Here is a 22067-nt window from a genome sequence, read left to right as displayed (position 1 = left end):
TTTGTACGTGGTGTGGCCCAAAAAAGTCACGGATTGACTTGATTTTTAAGCCCCAAGCCCAACATGGAATGGTGCATTTGACTGATTAGGTAGATGTTCGACTCCCATCACGGTAACACAGTAGTAGGTGTTACCCCTGTCGTGGGCCCACCTTGATGATGTGTTATATATCCACTCTGCCCAACCATTTTTCCATCAGGATCTTAGACCCACCGTGTTTGTGTTGCCGAGTTTTTCACTAAAGAAGTTTATTCTTAATGTTTAAATTAAGGTATTACTCCGTATTATAGATATTTTGAATTTGTGAGCCCACTTTTGTAGTCCACTTGATGATTGGTTTAGCTTAATAAATATCTCAAATATTCATCTTGATGGGCTTAACAAAATAACATAAATTGAGTTATTACTCCATACCTGTAAGTAACTTTCACTTGTGACTTACGGGTAAGTCACTTACAACTTAAAAGAACTTACATGCATACAAACAGGCCCATCAATATTTATATACCTCTCATTTTTGGAATAAATCCCTTATTTCATGTATTTTTTAACTTTTGGACAGGTTGGATTTCAAATAAACATTGCGATGGGCCTTAAGATATTTCAACGGTGGTAATCACTCTCCCCGTTGTTTTATGTGGTGGAGTCCACTCTAGAGTTTTTATCTGCCTCATTCTTTGGCTCATGACTTAAAATGATATCTCAAAATGGATGGACGGTGTGGATATAACAAATACATCGTAGTGTTTCCACACCATAGGAAACAATGGACTTGAACTTATACCATTGAAAATTTCTTAGGGCCACGTAAGTTTTGGATCGAGCTTAAATTTTCGTTTCTCATACTTATGTTTGTATAATCTTATAAACTAGTTGAATGACAAATAAACATTGCTGTCGGGCCTAGAAAGGTTTCACAAGTGGAAATCATTATCCTAATTGTCCTGTGGTATGATGCACTTCATTTTTGTATATGCGCCAATTTTGGGCGTAACCCCTTAAATTAGATGGAAAAACGGATGGACGGCTTGGATAGATCACATCATTTAAGGTGGGCCCGACTGAGTTTACTCGGTACGATAAGAGCGTACTGAGTAACTCAGTACTCAATCCGATTTACCATCCAACCTATTAACAATGAAATCAGATCTTTTATCATACCGAGTAAACTTAGTTGGCCCACGGTGAATGTATATGATTTATCCATGTCGTCCATCCATTTTTCCAGCTTATTTACGGAATTAAGACCAAAATTGAAGCAAATCCAGAGCTCAAGTGGATCATACCACATGAAACAGTGGGAATATAATGATTACATTTGCATTGATGGAAATTAGCATTATTATTGGATAATGATTATATGTCTAGAAATACTATGGTTTCCCAAAATTTTCATTTCATGTTTGGGATTAGAATTGAAAACACCACATCACTGAGTTTGGTGAGGGACACGATTTGAGGTACCACCATAGACATGTATGGTTCATCTCAGGTGCTGGGCCAAGGCCCAACTCTCTTTAGCATAAACGGCTAATTGTCTTAAATGTAGCACACATACAGTATTAGAATTTTTGGTCACGTGGGCCATAGATGCCCTAATTGCCTTATATGTGTAATTTTTTTACTTTAGGAAGCTGCTAGTGATTTTCTCAAGGACTAACTTGACCTGATGATCTTTACAAAATCATTCGATGTGAATGGGGCTTTGGTGGATCCTTGACTATGGGGCGTGGTGGGCCCCACAGTCAGGGATCCACCTAATCCGTGTCCATTCTCTGTATATCTTTTTCTTTGAAGAATTGAAGTTAGTAAATTTTGTGGGCCCCATCATGATGTGTGTCGAACATCAATACCGTGGATTTGATGTGTCCCCTTTACGTTATGAGATATCTCAAAAATCATTGGTAAACGAAACTCAAGTGGGCCATACCATTTAAAACTATGTGAAGACATCCTAAAAAATATAAAAGCACTTGATGGGGCCCACATGAGTTTTGGATGCGACTGAAACTTGGTCTGACCCCTCATCCAAGTGGGACACACATAATGAGTGGGTTGGATATGTGAATCACATTTAGGCAAGCCCAATATAATGAGTTGGAACTAATGCTTAAGTTGACCACAAAGTGGGGATTGAACGCTCACCATTAAAAACTTGCTGGGACCTGTAGAAGTTTCCGATCAAGTTGATATTGGTGTTTTCATTTCATCCGGGTCTACATGACCTCATGAATAGGTTGGTGTGTTGAAAAAACCATCATGGTGGCCCTTCCAAAGGTCTTAACCGTGTGCATCATTATCACTGATGCTTCCTTTGGTGTGGCTTACTAGAGCCGTGGACCTGCCTCAATCTTTGCATACTATTGTATATAGATGTAATAAAATGGATATCATTTTTTACATATCATTTGATGACTTGATCCCCTACCACCAGCCATTGGCTGGTGGTAGGTGCTCTGTGGGCCCCACCATTACAAGAAACAGTGTTGAATGAACATTACAAGAAAAAATGAGGTATAACTCAATCTCAAGTGGACCACATTACAAGAAAAAGTGTAGAATGAACATTGACCATAAAAAATGTTTTGGGGACTATAAAAGTTTTGGATTGATATTTATTTTTTCCCTTCATCCGGGTCTTCATGACCTAATCAATAGATTGGATGTCAAATAAACAGTACATTGGGCCTTAGGTGGATTTTTATGGTGGATATCTAATCATTATTGTTTTCCTGTGGTGTGGTCCACCTAAGATTTATATCCCTATCATTTTTTGTAACCATCCCTAAAATGATATGGAAAAATGGATGAACGGAATGGATGAAACACATACATCATGGTGGGCCCACAGAGCACCGACCATCAGCCACGTGGCGGGTGAGTAGTCAGTCCGTCGCGGATTTCCTACGAAAGCCTTTCGCAGGAAGTTCCTGCGCAAGGATCTGGGTGGGGTCCACTATAATATATGTGAGAAATCAATTCTGTCCATCCGTTTTGAGATCTCATTTTAGGAAGTGCAACAAAAAATGAGGTGGATAAAAAACTCAAGTGGGTCACACGAGAGGGAAAATTAGGGAAAGAAATTTTTACTGTTGAAATATTCCTAGGCTCTACCTTGATTTTTATATGTTATCCAAACTGTTTATAAGGTCATTGTCAATGGGATGAAGTGAAAAAACCAAAAATGTAGAATGATACAATAATTTTTTGGGCATAAGAATGCTTCAACGGTGCTCACTGAATGATCACTGTTTCCTCTCGTGTGTCCCACTTGAGTTCTAGATACACCTAATTTTTTATCGCAAGTCCTTAAATGATCTCGAAAAATGGATGGACAGAGTGGATTTATCAAAAACACGTCTGTGGGCCCCACCCAGCATCCTTGCGCAGGAACTTCCTGCGAAAGAAATCCGCGTCCATCCGTCTCCGCCCAATTCACGCCCAAAATTTGAGCGCGCGCCCAAAAAAACCTAAACCTATCTCTCCCTTTCTCCGTTCCCTGATTCCCTCTCTCACGCACCTGATCTCTGCTCCCTATTCCTCTCTCTCTCTCTCTCTCGATCTTCGTCCCGATCTCCTTTCCCTTTCTATCTCAAGCCCTTCAAGCAGAGGAAGCAAAAGAAGAAAGTAGAAGACAAGGTTCATCTGTGTGTGTGTGTGTGTGTGTGTGTGTGTGTGTGGGGTTCTCGGAGCTCTATTCTGTTGTATATGTGTAGAAATGAAACAGAAGTCCAAAAGAAGTACATGTAATATAAAAGAGAACACCTTAAAAGAAGCTAAACCGTAGATTGGATTTTTCTAATATTTGTGTTAGGCGTTCATGCTCCTCATGTGTGCCCGATTATGAATTTTTTTCTCCAAAAGAGTGTCATTGTTACACAGTGCATGTGATAGCATCAAGGATGATAAAGCAGACAATGACTGGATCTTCGTCGCTTATTTACTGTTAGCAACATCTTGTTTGGCTTGAGAAGATGCTTTTCCTATTTCTGCCCATGCTATCATTTTTGCTGACAAGACTTCCATTTCAAAATCTCATGGATCACATCATAAGATCCATGCTGCTCATCAAGTGGGCAATGCTTTCTACACGCCCTGGCCTAACAATCCGTAGTCTGCTTATCAGGGCTGCACATTTCCAAGATGAATCGTACACAGGTCCCACCAACTTATTTTGGGGCAATGGCATCAAAATGGCAGGGCCCACCTGTTAGGGGCTTGGATCTTGAACCATGTCTCACATCGAGGCATGTGAGCTACTAGTCCCTTGAAAGGAGATCCATAAACTACCTGTACACAGGGGACGAGTATGAATTAGGCTTTGTTTGGGAGCTTGTATTTGGAATGCATTGGAGTCCAAATCACAAATCAAGGTGATTCCAAATTGTCGGTTATAATTGGCAGCTTGTATTTGGACACACACAGACACACACACAAAATTTTAACTTCCCAATTTTTCCATATTCTTGTGACCCACTTGATGACCTGATTGGTCCTATTTTAGGGCAGTCACACATACTCGATGGGGACGTCAAGCTGATGAACAGCCAGGATTCAAAAAAACTTGAAACATTGGCATGTGTGAAGTCCTATTCTAGTGAATCATTCTCTTTATCTTCTCATTACTAATACTAATAATGATGTCAAAGGATGCGTTTGGATGCACTATCAAATTGAATTGCAATTTAGAGACTGATAGTGTGGAAATATGGAAACTAGAATTTCCTTATCATTCATATTGAGAATCTTGCACCAACATGCAATGACATTACTTCTCAGTTGGACTTGAAAAAGAAAAGGAAAAAAAAAAACCTGAAGTGCAATTTTAGGTATAGTTGTTCATTGTGAATGCTTGGAAACACTATTTATCTATCTGTTCCTCTTAGATGAAACTGAATGTTCAAATTTCAAATCAATTGTGCATCCAAACACAACATAAGTGTTTTGGTGCAATTGCAGAGTTTGTTTTGGAGTTGCTGAGGTCTTGTTGGTGATTGGAGTGGCCGTTGAATCTAATCACATGAGAATATGGAGAGAATCTAGGAAGAAACTGCCTAGTTGTCAACTAGATGGCATTTTTTACCTGTTAACAGTATTTCTAGCAACCACCTTTTATTTTGTGGTATTGCAAATGCTGAGAGTGAAAGATGGTGAGGCCACTGTCCAGAGAGAGATGGTGGAAGTGGCTCTCTATTAACTCTCTGCTCCATGTATCTTATTTGTCTTGAGGTTTTCTCTCTGTTAACTCTTTGCTTTAATTTTATTCAATTTCTCACTTAGGTCCCTTCTTTAAATTCACACTATTGGAAATAAGAACGCTGCATGGATCAGTCGACTTTACATTTTGATGAAAGAGCCAGATCTGAACTTGACTTGTTTATTTTGCCTTTTGGTCCAATGAAAGTACATTTATGCATTTCATGCTTTACGGGCTCGTTAGGCATTGTCACCAAGCTGTTGTCATCAACTGTTAACCTTGGATGGCCCATGTATCAAAAATCCCCTTGAACTGGAACATTCTAGCAGCAGAATATTTGGCTGTGGTCAGTTGAATAGGAAACATTACTGTATTTTCTTTCACGAATGTTATTTCTTTGGCTGCCTATTTAAAGGTCACAGCGGGTCCATATTATTAACGGTTTGGGTGAGTGAACGATGGGCCTCACTTTCAAACTGAAAATCCAAAATGGAAGTGCTTTCAATCTCCCTCCAAACAGACAAAAATCACATAGCAAGAACTCCAATGGGACAAGACCAATAATCTCTCCATCACTGTACAAAGACGGCTAAACAACACCTCAATCTCGTCAAACGTCCACATCTACAAGCTTTTATAAAACTACAATGGCAGCTTGCAAAAAGCTTTGGAAAACTCAATTAAAAAAACCAAAATCATAATGAAAGAGGGATAAGAGAGGCCACCAATGCAATAGTATTTAAATACATTCCGTTTATTTGCTAGACTTTGATGAAAGACTTGGGTAGAGCTGTCAATAGGTACCGGACTCATTGATACCTGGGTGACCTGACCCCATTTTAATGAGTCCCATATTTAAGGATGCGTGTGCTTTGATCCAGACCGTCAGATCCATTGGCCACCTTTCGGGATGGGATATATACCTGAGAAATCAAAATGTAAAAATGCGAATAACATCCCCACCTTCATAGGGAACACTTTAATCAGACATGTTGGATGGCCAATCACTGATCCTAATCTGGCTAGCCTATTCTTTTGTATTACTTGGGACAATCCATGTTGATCAGATGATCCTCAGCCTTTCAATGTCAGCCATTGAATTACCACCATGGTGCAAAATATCATGGTCCAATGGAAGTACATTTATGCATTTCATGCTTGACAGGCTCGTTAGGCATTGTCACCATGCTACTGTCATCAACTGTTTGCAAATCCCCCGTCTAGCACCACCTGCTCTAGATATCAACTGCTTGTAAATCCCCTTTCCACTTTATGTAGAAAAGCTGCTTATTTTCTTTTTCCTATGCGAATGAATTACAATCAGTGCACTCACAGCCTGGAATTTCAAGAAAGGTATTAGAATTGCTCCTACCACATGGTACTTCACTCATCCATTGGGATGTTTGCAATCATAGAGTTGAGCAAGGATGCCTTTCAAATTTGGATATTCTCGTCTTGCCAAAAGTACATGGTGTTTGTTTCAGTAATGCATTTCCATATTGTCCTTGTGTAGATATCTAACCTTTTCTTGGTCCTTGATTATAGGTTCCTTTGAGTGATATACTTGGCGGCTTGCTTTTGCAATCTCCATCTGTGGACAACTTTCATCAAAGAGAAATATTTTACCTCTATCTTTTTCCTAGAAACACCAAGAATAGAAAGGTGTGTTCACATCGGTCCACCGCCTTTTTCCTTTTCCTTTTTCAATTCATTTTTTCAATGTTCTATTGTCTCCAATTATCTGTCTAATTGTGTATTTGTGATGGTTTCTGCTAAACTAGTTAATGCATGACTTCTTACTTTATTGTGGCTGTATTTTGTTGGGTCACAATTTATGGATTCTGTTCATATTAGAAGCCATGTTAGTCTGCATTTATCATGGAAGCCATTACTTCTAAATCTCACAATTAAGGAGTATAGATTTATCCACACTACTTGGAACATTTTCAAATATGCTGCCAAAGGTTTTTTATGTAGAATCTAGGAATAGAGGCCTGCACAACCTGGGAGAATCTAAGGCTACTTCTCTCTTGATCTTTTATTCCAGTTGCCTTTTAAATGAAGTTCTGTCTTCTTTCTCGGATTGAAGTTGATATCTTCTCACATATGCCAATGTAGGCTAGATATAGGTCATTCATCGATGGACCACCCAACTATACTATGGTGTAAAAATTGGGCCAATTATTTCATTCTTGTTATGTGAAATTGTTGTATATATCAGACTATTCAGGCCACTGTCTTACATATATATGTAATGAAGACTGTCTATACCTTAACTTGTATAAAAATAAGAGAGACGCAACTGAAATGAGCTAGGTTTGATAAATATAAATTAAATTTTCCTATGATGATTTCTTTAGCTTGATAAATATACCAATGCTATACATAGTATCTGTACTGAAACAGCCTTAACAAATAATATTGTTAAGGCTTAGCAAACTAATGAAGTCAGTCTACTTAAATCAGTCTACTCTACTTGGACATGTGTTTATGATGCTTAAATCAATCCACTTGGATGTGTGGTAATGATGCAAATATCAGCCTACTAGAACATGTGTTTGTTTCTAATGCTTAAATCAATCCACTTGTCCACTTGGAATATGACACCCATACGCATATACTCCAATTGTACACGTGGCATAACATATAAACACAAATTAACCACAGATTGCTTAATAAAAAATTTAGTGTCATGCATGCATTGGATGTACAAATATTGAATTCTTAATAACTAAGCAGTTGCGTTTGGCATGAGATATGTTTTTTAATACTGACTTGTGACGTAGTTCGAAATTGATTGTTTAATTTGACTAATATGGATTTGCTTTGCATCTAAATTTGAATTTACGTTATTTTTCATTAGGCTACTGTTGATATGAAGAATGTATTTCTTGTAGCAGAATATTTTTAGGATAAATTATTCATATATCATTTTCTTATCATAAATTATTCATATTACAGTTTATAGTTGTGACTTGTAATTTATAGATTTGTAAGTTAGATAATTAGTTACTCGTTTGAGGATTTCTATGTGGCCATACATAGATATGGTGTGTTTTGGTGGCATAGAAATCGCTCAAATTTCTCATTTTGGACAGTTCAAGGTTAGATGGATAGTATGCTTTCATATAATCTATTTAAATGTTCATGCCTGATTCGCGGTCCATCTCCTCGTTTCTCTCTAGATATGTTTCTTCCGTTCTGTATCCAATGCCAAATATCTTTACATTATTTTAGATATTTGGCATCGGAATGTAACGTAAGATCAACTATCTAGAAAGGCATGGCGAGATGCTGTCAGATTTTCGGCGTGGATGTTTAAATGGGAATATGAAAGTATTACAATTTATCCAACCTTGAATGAGTAACTAATTTAAGATTTAATTGTATTAGATTAGAATTGATAGAACAGACCTGGATGTGCGTCGGAGCTATCCGGATGAGCTGGGGTCCCTAGAAGGTGGGAACCGTTGTTATGATCATGATAAAGCTGTCCATTTCCTATAGACAATATTGGAGAGGCCTGACCATTTGGACATGCCATATTTATGCATTTGCTCGAAATTAATGGAGCAGACTCAGATGAGCGGGGGTCCCTGGAAGGTGGGAACCGCTATTATAACCATGATGAAGTTGTCCATTTCCTATGGACAACATTGGAGGGGCCCGACCATTTGGATAAGTTGTGTCTTTGTATTTGCTCGAAATTAATGGAGCAGACCTGGATATGCGTCGGAGCTATCCGGATGAGCGGGTTTCCTTGAAGGTGGGAACCGCTGTTATGAGCATGATGAAGCTGTCCATTTCCTATGGACAACATTGGAAGGGCCTGGCCATTTGGACCCGATTTCCCGATCCCGAACCCAAACCCGATTTCCTAAACTTAAACCTTAACCTATAACCCATACTTATAACCTTAACATAAACCTATTCTCAAATCCCAAAACCTTAACCTATAACCTAAACCTAGACCTTAACCTTAACCTATAACCTATACTTATAACCTATAACCTAAACCTAAACCTTAACATATAACCTAAACCTAGACTTTATAACCTTAACCTAAACCTATTCTCAAATTCCAAAACTTATACTTATAACCTAAACCTAGACCTTAACCTATAACTTATAACCTCTACTTATAACCTTAACCTAAACTTACAATCTTAACCTAAACTTAAACATTAACCTAAACTCAAATCCCTAAACTTTAACCTATAATCCAACCTAAACCTATACTTATAACCTAAACCTATTCTCAAATCCCAAAGCCTATAACCTAAACCTAACTTTTCCCTAAACCAACTTATACCTATAACCTAAACCTAAACCTTAACCTATAACCTATACTTACAACCTTAACTTAAACTTATAACGTAACCCTTAACCTAAACTTATAACGTAACCCTTAACCTATAACCTAAACTTATAACCTAAACTTATAACCAAAACCTAAACCTATTCTCAAATCCTAAACATATAACCTATAACCTAACTTAATTTTAAAGCTATTTTCATAAAGTGACTTTGGTCTTTTTATTGTAGACATGGATAAGAGTTGGATGCGAGCTAAGAACAGGTTTCACCCAAAGTATAAACAAGGGGTTTAAGAGTTCATGAAATTTGTGCGAAATCGGGCAAATTCAAGGAATAAGATTAGGTGTTCATGTCGAAAATGCAAGAACATGATATATAAGACTTTAAACAAAGTAGAGGACGATTTGTTCATAGTTGGGATTGACCAGGATTACACTTGGTGGATCTATCATGGTGAAGATATGGCCCATAGAGTTGAGCCCACCGAAGTCTTTGTAGACGCAATTGTGCCGGATGACAAGGATGAAGACGTTGACGAAATGCAAGATATCATAGGGGATCTGTTCAGGGGAACAATCGCGGATACTAATTTTGCAGCGACAAGCAGTAGCCAAGATATTCCTCCAATGGGTGATGTCGAATTAGAAAAGTTTAATAGGTTATTGAGGGATGCGCAACGTCCACTTTATCTGGGGTGTGAAAACTTCTCCAAGTTGAATTTTCTTACAAAGTTACTTCATTTGAAGACAATAAATCGTTGGAGTAACAAATCGTTGGACATGTTGCTTAAGTTGTTGAAAGAAGCATTACCGGATGGTGAGACATTGTCTAAGTCTCATTACGAGGCAAAATCCTTGATGCGAGACGTGGGCCTTGGTTATGAACTCATACATGCATGTATAAATGATTATTTATTATATCGAAAAGAGCATAATAAGGCTGAAGAGTGTCATTTATGTGGAGAGTCTGGGTGGAAGCATGACAAAGCCAGGGGTAAGAAAATCCTGCAAAAGGTGTTAAGGTACTTCCCATTGAAACCCAGACTGTAAAGATTGTTTATGTCTCGTAAGACGACTGAAGATATGAGGTGGCATAAGGAGAAACGCGTTCATGATGATAGTACACTGAGGCACCTTGTGGACTCTTAAGCCTGACAAAATTTTGACAAGTAACATGACTGGTTTGCAGAGGATTCTCGCAATGTTCGACTGGGTCTTGCAAGTGATGGTTTTAATCAATTTGGTAATATGAGTAGCTCGTACAGTATGTGGCCATTGGTACTTATGCCTTACAATTTATCTCCTTGGTTGTGTATGAAGGAGTCACTTTTCATGATGTCATTGCTTATTCCTAGACCCAAGTCACCTGGGAATGACATTAATGTGTATTTACGACCATTAGTAAATGAGTTAAATGAGTTGTGGAGTCAAGGTGTACAAATGTATGACACATTTGCAGGACAGACATTTCGATTGCATGCAGCGGTCTTGTGGACAATAAATGACTTTCCCGCATATGGAAATTTGTCTGGGTGGAGCACGAAAGGCAAGTTGGCTTGTCCTACATGTGGTATTGAGACTTGTTCATTATCATTGAAGCATGGTAGAAAAATGTTTTATATGGGCCATCGTCGCTTCCTTCCGAGCGATCATAGTTGGCGCAGGAAGACGATGATCTTTGATGGCAAACAAGATTATATGCCACCCCCGAAAGAGCTATCTGGAGAAGATGTGATGCAACAACTGAGTAACATTGGAGAAGTTAAATTTGGTAAGGCATCACACTTGAAGAAGAGGAAACGTACAGTATTGGACTATAACTGGAGGAATAAGAGCATTTTTTTTTAGTTTTCTTATTGGAGTGATCTGAAATTGCGACACAACTTGGATGTCATGCATATTGAGAAAAATATATGTGATAATGTCTTCAGAACATTGATGAACATAGAGAAGAAAACAAAAGACAGTTTCAAGGCTCGATTGAATCTACAAGAAATGGGTTTAAGGAAAGAGTTGCACTTGTAGCCATATGGAAATTCGTATACTATATCAGCAGCCTGCTACAAGTTGACAAAACTAGAGAGAAAACGTTTATGTGAATGGTTGAGATCGGTGAAGTTTCCTGATGGGTATGCGTTAAACATATCTCAGCGTGTAAACGTTACGGACTGTAAGGTAACAGGAATGAAAAGTCATGATTGTTACGTCCTTCTGTAACGCCTACTGCCGGTTGCGATTCGTGGATTCCTGAGCAAGGATATCAGGTGGCGCTGATTGAGTTGGGGATATTCTTTAAGGATTTGTATTCAAAATCATTGAATGTAGATGTTATTAAACGACTAGAGAGGGACATTGGCATAATCCTTTGCAAACTTGAAAGAATATTTTCACCTACATTTTTTGATGTCATGGTACACCTAGCGATTCATTTACCGCACGAGGCGAAGCTTGCAGGCCCAGTACAATATCGTTGGATGTATCCGATTGAAAGGTGGTAGAACCTTTTAAAATTTTTATTCATTCCATAAACTACATATATCCATGTTTTCATACGTATAACATAGTGGTTTTGTGTACAGATACATTCACACACTCAAACGATTTGTGAGGAATAAGGCACGACCAGAGGGGTCGATAGCTGAAGCGTGCATTGATAATAAGTGCCTTACATTTTGCTCCATGTATCTTCGTGGCATAGAGACTAGATTCAACCGAGAAGATCGGAATGCTGATGAAGGGCAGGAGCATGAACAAGGACTCATATCTGTATTTGTACATAACGTTCGTCCTTTAGGATCCCCGACGTTTCAGGATATGGACCATATTGATCTAGCAAAGGCGCGGTGGTATGTGTTGCATAATTGTGAAGAAATAGAGTCATACTTGGAGTAAGTCTTCCCTCGATTTTGTTTTCTCTACATACGATGATCTTAATGTTTTTTACTGACGACATGCCATTTATGTGTATAGCGAACACATAGACGAGATAAAGTCCAAATTCTCCAAAAATTATGATTGAATGCATCAGGATCAGTTTGCAGAATGGTTCGCCGAACATGTAAGATTTCACATTATATCTCACCACAGTTAGGATTTTCGTTGTATTGCACATTATTTCAACTTATGAAAATCTCTAAACAATTATATTCTGTACATGACAATAGATGAAGATGTTGCGCACAAGCAACTCTGCGGATGCATCTGATGCATTATACTCACTAGCGTGTGGCCCTGACAGACGTGTATCTAGATATACAGGTTGTATTGTAAATGGGATTCGGTTCCACACCAAAGAACGTGAGAAGTAAAGGACCACACAAAATAGTGGGGTGGTTGTGAATGGAACAAATGAGGAGGATGAAATTGACTTTTATGACATTTTGACAGATATTATTGAGCTGAATTATTGTATGAGAAAGCGGGTGTACTTATTTAGATGTGATTGGTGGGACATTGGAAATAAGAAGTTGGGAATACAGACTGACAACTACTTTACAAGCATAAATATATCTCGGAAGTGGTTTCAGGACGACCCATTTGTCCTTGCCAGCCAAGCCAAGCAAGTATTTTACCTCGCTGACACCAAGTTAGGTGGCTCTTGGCACGTGGTGCAGAAAATAAAGCCCAAGAACGTATTTGACGTTCCCATACCAGAAGTTGAAGATAGAGAGGACGGGGGAAATGACACGTCTAGGGTTGAACAAGCATATCAAGAAGACATGTCATCTAGGGATACAAGGACTAATTCAAGTGTTGATATTGATGTGGTGCAATTAGATAGAGATGATGTGCCACCTGATCATGTTGATGCCTCAATAATACGTGATATTGTTAGAGATAATAGCGGTTTCATTGATGACGATGTTGTAGACAACGAGGAGGAAATACTGATTAGCGATAGTGATTGTGAAGAAGAAATAGCCCTAAGCGATAGTGAAACAGACAACGATTATTAAATGTACACATGATTTACATGTCATTTTTCAAGTCGAATAATTTATGTATTCCATGTATATGTGAAAATTACAAGTCATGATTAATTCTTTTTATTGACTTGTTTATAATCCATATTTGTAGTTGAGTCAATTTCTGATCATGTCCTCTTTAAACCGGAGTGTAGCAAAAGCACGCAACATACTTCATCAGCTGTTGCAGATGGACGTTTCGGTCCTATCTTCTTCTGGTAGGGCCATAGAGATACCCGGTTTGGTCGATGAGTGTAAAGTGGAATATATCGACGATGTCTCAGAGAAAATATTATGTCATCTCAAAGAAATGTCGGGGCTGATAGAGATATATAATCGCAAGAAACGAGATATGAAAAATGCGACTTTGTCACTTGCACATCTGAATGGAGTCCCGAGAGACCAGATTTCTCTTATTGTGACTGGCATGTTGGCTGTAAATATGTCGAGTGGTTTACACGAAATGACATATGCTTCTGAAGCATACGATAGCTTACGCAGGGAGTACTTCGGATAGTTTGCCTCAAAGTTGTTTCGTATTACAACGAAATATGTGTATTTAATATAGAATGATAATGTGTAATAGAATTTTCAATGACTATAGATTAAAGTTTACAGTTTTATTATATTCTGCTTGCATTATAGTGTAATAGTCTAATCATATTTTAATCATCTCTCTAAGCATAAGCACAAATGCATTATACCGTCAACACTACTTATATAATATTTTAGTATATTCCACTTGTATTGACATTGTTTAAATTTATAAGTTTGTAGCTCGCACATATTTAGTGATGGCACCAGGTGGATCTACCCCTTCTACCCGTGATGCGATGGAGCCAGCATCGTCGTCACATGTTGCATCGCAGGCGCTGATCCTTCAGTCGTGCATATACCGGGCACTGTATGTAAGTCTAGATATATATATTTTTAATGATTTCTGTTTATGTTTGGACTTACATATTTCTTTTGCAACAGCGCCGTCGACCAGCCGACGAGGACGTGGACCCACGAATGAGTTACTTTTAGAGCGACTTACGCGCGAAGGTAGGGTGACGGTAGAGTTCCCACAGGATTACATTAGACCTGTTGGGAACAATGTCAGCCTATTTACGTCGGAGGTCGGTGTCTTATGCCAATCTCTGATCCTCCCCACCACCACCCGTTGGGGAGACGTGATAGATGAAATACGGCAGCTCATCCGTCAGCGCCTTTAGGTAAATTTAATTTTTTAAAATTTATTTTATAAAAGTTCATTTTACGGTTAAGTTATTTTCTTAATAAGTTTATTGCCTTAATTTATTATCTACGAAATTGCATGATAAATTTGACTTGGATTTGAGTGTTTCGCACATTTTCTTTGCCGTTGACGACATGATCAAGCAGCGGTTCAAGGAGTACCGCTCCGTGTTACATAAGCGGTACAAGCGGTGCATGAGCCACGAGGAGGCCGCACTGTCCGTACCACCGCACGTGACCGATGACGACTGGCGGATACTCTGCGATAGATTTTTGTCTGATTCTTTTCAAGTAATATTTACATATTTACGATATCTTAAGGTAACAATTAAATTCGCAATTAATAACAATGTATTATGAATAATATGTTCAAAAGAGGAGCAAAATAAATTCTTACAACAGGGGAAAGTTAGAAGTGAACCACGTAGCTGGTTCAAAGTCATTTGCAGAAATTCGTCACAACATGGTAAGAAATTACTGGTAATTATTAAGTTGATATATTCTTTTTATATATTTATATTAACTTTATTATCCTTTCAATTGTGCAGCAAGATTCCGTCACTAGCCAAGAGCCTGAACCAGTAGATCTCTACAGAGGGACTCACTGTCGACAGGCGATGGGATCTTAGGTACATCCTAGAGCCGACAAGATTTGGGTAAAAATCCTTACATTATAAAATATAATTGTATTAAATTATAATAATGTCATTTTTTAGAGAAAATTCATATGTTTTCATTACAAGCGGCGATGGACACCTTACGCAATCGGCCCACTCCCGATGGTACTCAGCGGAGTGAGCCAGAGATCTTGAGTGAGGTGCTTGGCACCCGTTTTGGATATGTGCATGGGCTTGGCCATGGTGCCAAGCTCATGGCACCCGCGAGAGCTGCCTCCACCCGATCCATCGTTGTTGGCGAGAGCGCCACCCGCCGAGCTGATATCACAGAGAAAGAGGTTCAACAGCTATGGGTCATCGTCCATGACATCAGAGAGCAGCCGGAGAAGAAGAGTGAGTAGCAGGAGAGGCAGATGGAGGAGCAGGAGAGGAGGATGGAGGATCTGGCGAGGCAGAGGGAGGAGCAGGAGAGAGGAGGATGGAGGAGTAGGCGAGGGAGAGAGAGGAGCAGGAGAGGAGGATGGAGGAAATGCGGTGCCTTCATCTTTGTGATTTTTTGTTTTTTATTTATGATGTTAAACTTATATGTATTTATGTGTGAATGAATGTCATGTTGATGGATATAGTTTATATTTGGATGGATTTACGTTCTTTAGGTTTAAATGGATGTGAATGTAAATATGATAAAATATTTGTATAACTAGTGTATATCAGGAATATTGTAACAGTGTATACCAGGAATTTTTTGGTCGAATAGCGAAAAAAAAGGTACTTTTACCTACGAAACTTTTCGTAGGTAAAAGTATGAACCAGGTCTCATCACGTTTTTACCTACGACAATTTTCGTAGGGAAAAGTTCATTAAATATGTTTAGTTATCAAAATAGTCGCAGGTAAAAGTTTTGAAAATATTTTTACCTACCAAACAATTCGTAGGTAAAAGTTTCGTAAAAGTTTTTAGCTACGAAAAGACTCGTAGGCAAAGTTCTATAAATATTTTTCCCTGCAAGAATATTCAGAAGGTAAAAGTTTTGTAAATATTTTTAGCTACGAAAGTATTCGTAGGTAAAACTTTTGTAACAATTTTTACCTACGAAAGAATTCGTAGGTAAAAGTTTTGTAAATATTTTTACCTACCAAAAATATTCGTAGGTAAAGGTTTTGTCATAATTTTTACCTACGAAAAAAATTCATAGGTAAAACTTTTGTAAATATTTTTAGCGACGAAATTATTTGTAGGTAAAAGTTTTGTCATAATTTTTACCTATGAACAATTTCGTAGGTAAAAGTTTTGTAAATCTTTTTAGCTACCAAAATAATTGTAGGTAAAAGTTTTGTAAATCTTTTTAGCTACGAAAATAATCGTAGGGAAAAAGATTTGTCAATATTTTTACCTGCGAAAAAAAACGTTGGTAAAAGCTTTTACCTACGAAAGAAAATCGTCGGCAAAAGTCTTATATTTGCCATCGAAATTTTTTTTTCGTGGGTAAAAGTTTTCTCCCTCGGTCTTTTAGCAACGAACTTGCCAACGAAAATTTTCGTCGGTAAAAGTTTTTGCCTACGAAAAAAAGCTTTTACCTACGAAAATTTTCATAGGTAAAAGTGTCTTTTCTTGTAGTGTTCCCCTTCTTGCCAAACCGAAGGGCTCCCTTCATGGGAGAAACTTTAAGGAACACATAGTCTCCGACCTCGAGCTCTAGCGGTCGCCGCCTCGTATCGGCGTAGCTCTTTTGTCTGTTCTACGCTGTCAGAAGTCGGCGCTTGATAATGTCAACTTTCTCTGAAGTCGCCTGAACTAACTCCGGGCCAATCAAGCTCTTCTCGCCAACCTCTGCCCAGCAATGCGGTGCTCTACACGAGCGCCAATACAGTGCCTCATAGGGAGCCATGTCAATGCTCGTCTAGAAGCTGTTGTTATAGGCGAACTCTGCATAAGGAAGACAGTCATCCTAACTGTCCTTGAAATCCAGCACACAGGCTCGCAACATATCTTCCAGAATTTGATTCACCCGTTCTGTCTACTCGTCAGTCTGTGGGTGGAACGCGGTACTGAACTTCAACTTCACACCCATTGCTTCCTGGATACGAGTCCAGAAGATAAATGTGAATCACGTGTCTCGGTCCGACACGATCTCCAAGGGAACTCCATGCAGACGTACAATCTCCTTGATGTACAACCTGACTAACTCGTCTGCAGAGTTCGAAACTCTGATAAGGAGGAAATGAGACGATTTTATCAAATTGTCCATGATCACCCAGATGGAATCATAACCCTTCTTCGTCTTCGGTAATCCAGATATAAAGTCCATAGAGATGAAATCCCACTTCCATTCTGCTATGGGCATGGGTTGAAGCAAACCAGGAGGTCGGCGATGTTCTGCCTTGACCTACTGGTACGTGAGACAACGGGACACGTAATCTGCTATGTGAGCCTTCATATTGTCCCACCAGTACGACCTTTTTACGTCGCGATACATCTTCGTACTGCTTGGATGCATTGCCATCCTTGAATTGTGAGCAGCCTCAAGGGCTTCCTTCCTCAAGTCAAGGAGGTTCGGGACGGACAGGCGGCCACGGTAACGTAAGCCCCCATTCGTGCCAAATCTCCATTTGGCGTCGTCATCGCTGCTAGCCTGTTCTCTCATCTTCGCCAATAGCTCATCGTCTGTCTGAGCCACGATGATCCTGTCATCAATGAGTGGCTATACTCAAATATATGCGATGCCCTCATACGGCTCCTCCACCATGAGTTTCTGCTCAAAGTCTCGTACGAACTCTATCATGTCCCACTCAGCTACCATCAACGGAGCCGCAAATGCCAATGCCTTCTTGCAGCTCAACCCGTCTGCCACAAGGTTGGCCTTGCCAGGATGGTAAGAGACTTCGAACTTGAAGTCCTTCAGTGTCTCCATCCATCGCCGCTGCCTCATATTCAGGTTCCGCTGAGTGAATATGTACCTGAGGCTCTTGTGGTCACAAAAGAGCTCGAACTCCTCTCCATAGAGGTAATGTCTCCATATCTTCAAAGTAAAGATGACGGTAGCTAACTCCAGGTCATGCGTAGGGTAGTTTTCCTCGTGTTTCCTCAACTGTCGTGACAGGTAAGCAATAACCCTATCCTTCTGTATCAATACACCGCCCAAATCGACGCGAGATGCGTCCGTGTATATCGTATACTTGACCCCTTGCTCTGGCAATACTAGCACAGGGGTGGACGTCAACTTGTCTTTCAACTCCTGAAAGGCTGCTTCCGCCTTTTCATTCCAGGCAAACTTTAGATCCTTCCTTGTCAACTGAGACAAAGGTCTAGCTATCTTCGAGAAATTCCGAATGAATCATCGATAGTAACCTGCCAGACAAAGGAAACTCCTCGCCTCGGTAACCGAACCGGGCTGCTTCCAGTCCTGAACTGCGGCTACCTTGGCAAGGTCCACAACTATCCCTACCTTGGACACCACATGTCCCAGGAACTTGACTTCCTCTTTCTAGAAGTCGCATTTCTTGTACTGTGCAAACAACTGGTTCTTCATCAGAGTATCTAAGACTACTTGCAGGTGTTCCTCGTGTTCTTCCCGACTCTTAGAGTATATCAGGATGTCATCAATAAACACAATGACGAATCGAAACAGAAATGGTCGAAATACCTTGTTCATCAAGTCCATGAACACAGCCGGATCATTCGTAAGGCCGAACGACATTATGAGAAACTCGTAGTGTCCAAAACTGGTCCTGAATGTCACGCCCCAAACCCTGAAATCGGATTCACAGGAATCCCGATTGCCGAATCCGGTGCTGACAGCCTCCGTAGTACCCCCTTCTCGGCTCCTAGCGTTCATATGCCAGATTCCGATCCTGGGGTCCTACAAGGAGGGTTTTTTTTTGTATATACATTTAACCCGTAATAAGCATAACCACAAGATTACCCAATTCACGAAGGCAACATCATCATCACATATCCACTAATATAATCATTTGGGTACAATGCTAAAAGGAAATACATAATTAAAAACCAAGCTCCGGAAGACCGCCGCACGCTCCAAGCTCAGCATTGCTGTAACCTAACATCGCCTGCACGCATCTATCGTGCATAAGCTTATAGAAAGCTTAGAGGGTGGTGTAAGTGCGTAGAAGGTAAGTGCCAAGTATTCAACATAATGACATCATCATATAAGACCAGAAATACTGGTAATCCATAAATCATACAATATCGGAATAAGCAGAAATGTTGATAAGATCATGAATTATCAGAGTAAGCAGGAATATTGACAAGATCATACGATAACAGAGTAAGCAAAAATACGGAAAGTCCATTAGTCAATCAATGTCAGAATATGCAATATAGAATTACTATGCAAATGAGGAATCATAGATAGCTAAATATCAGATGCAGAGGATACAATACAATATACATTCCTAATGAGTAACACAAATAGCATCAGCCGTACCTAAACCATATAAATGCAGAGACACAATAGCCCAAAATGCCATATGCCGCGAATGTTCTGCAATATGCGGTGCGAATGGAATGACTATACTGGAGTGTGAAGTCGGGATGATGGTACGTAGTATCGCAGGCTATGGGGTCCATCACAAGGGACTTCTATCCAAACCAGTCCCATACCTAAATTTGGATAGTTAGACTAAATGTGGTAAACTCCTGATCTCAGGTTAGTCGGGCGCCCCAACCGAAATTCTGGCCATTGCGAAAGCACTCGTAACAAATAGTTGCGCACCACCAACCTGAGTGGATAGTGAATGAATGAATGCATGAATGAGTATGCAACTCCTACTCACTAAATCCACATATCAGTACAGTTCCTCTCTGGGATCATCATCGGGGTCTATTACACTCTACGCCAGCTTGCTGCCCCTATCCGAGCACACAACTGGGTAAGTGGAAGAGACCTCACTATCCGCCTGCTAATATCGAGCCCATCTCATTGATAGCGGACTCATTCCTCAAGCTGGTCAAACTCAACCTAGATATTACCCCCTCACTCAGGCGGGTAAGGTCACACCCCCTCCCAACAGACCACGACACAGTGGGAGACATGGCCTCCTGGTATTCGGCACTCGGGCGCTCATGTATCCACTCGGTCTCGACGTTGGGGCGTCGTCTCCTGGCCACGGAGGTTTAGGGATTTTCACCCAGGGACATCTGTGGCGCCCGTATGCTAGAACCAAATATTTTAGGTGTCCTATTTGGCCATCCACGATATGTCTGTGGAGGCTACGGCCCTGATGTCGCTAGGGTAACAGTAATCATAATGCGAGATGCATGAGTCATACAATCCAGTCATGCATCAGTCCTGCACATACCGCGTGCTCATGTGAGATAACCTCCACCTATCAGGGAGTCCCATAACAATATGCTCAATGACATATGCAATGATCAACCACCTCTCATAACAAGCATGCAGATGATGTGCATGGGCATGTATCATGATGCTATGCTGACACATACTCATAACCGGTATCCACAACCAGCATCGATAATCGACCTCGACCATGTGGACATTTAACCAACATTGCCCCCAAGGAATGACCTACATAGAGTTAAACTTATAATGGGCCCACGGCCTCACACAAGGGCCTAATATACAACACAATGGGTCTTACTCAAGGGCCACATATACACAACAGGTGGACCCTGCTCATGGGTCTAATACATATCACAATGGGCCTTGCCCATGGGCCTCAAACACAGGACATGTGGGCCCCACACATGGGTCTTGAATGCATTAAATGGACCATGCATCATAGGCTTAATACATATCACAATGGCCCTCAACTACGGCTCACATATACATCATGTAGGTCTCGACAATCGGCCTTGGCAATCGAATTCGATACTCAGAATCGGCCTCGACAACCGGAACCGGCCAATACAATCGACCTCGACAAATCGACACCGATAATCTACATCGATAATTAGCACCGACAATCAGCCTCGATAATCAACACCGATGACTGGTCACATAGACAAGACTGGGTCCATAGATGAGCATCTGATCATTCATAATATAAAGATCAGCCCTCAGCCATGGTTATATCAAATCTGGTAGCATGGAGCCATCCGTCCATAGTAAATGGGGCCCACTTATTTGGGTTGACCCACTAAGAGAATGATGAGAATGGGCCTGATAAGGCCTAAGGAAGGGTCACAATGTGGACATCTAACCATCACTGCCCAGCAATGTGGACATTTAACCAACATTACTCCCAAGGAGTGGTCCACATAGAGTCAAACATAAGATGGGCCCAAATATCCAACAAGTGGGCCTCAAACAGTCATCACAGGTGGGCCTTACACATATAGCACGTGGGCCTACGCATCACGGTGGGTCGATACATTGGGCCTTACCATTGGGCCTAATATACACATCATGGTGGGTCGCATCATTGGGCCGCACCAATGGGCCTCATGCAATTCAAGTCGGGCCTCAATAAATGGGTCGGAAACATATCACAATAGGCCACGACATACGGTCAGAAATACGTCGCAATGGGCCGCACTAATACATCAAGGTGGGCCTCTTTATATGGGCCACACCAAAAATCATTTCAATAGTTGTAGGTATAATATGTGTATCACTACACCCATGGCCCACATATGATGATTAGCACTGGTACAAACATATCCATGTAAATCGGCGCCAACCAAACATTGTCCAGCACTATCCCAACATTATGGACGGGGTGGATACAAAACACAAACATCTAGGCGGGCCGCA

Source organism: Magnolia sinica, chromosome 9 (genome assembly GCF_029962835.1).
Source record: "Magnolia sinica isolate HGM2019 chromosome 9, MsV1, whole genome shotgun sequence".
Taxonomy (NCBI): domain Eukaryota; kingdom Viridiplantae; phylum Streptophyta; class Magnoliopsida; order Magnoliales; family Magnoliaceae; genus Magnolia; species Magnolia sinica.
The sequence above is the reverse complement of the archived record's forward strand: the minus strand, read 5'-3'. Positions refer to the sequence as shown.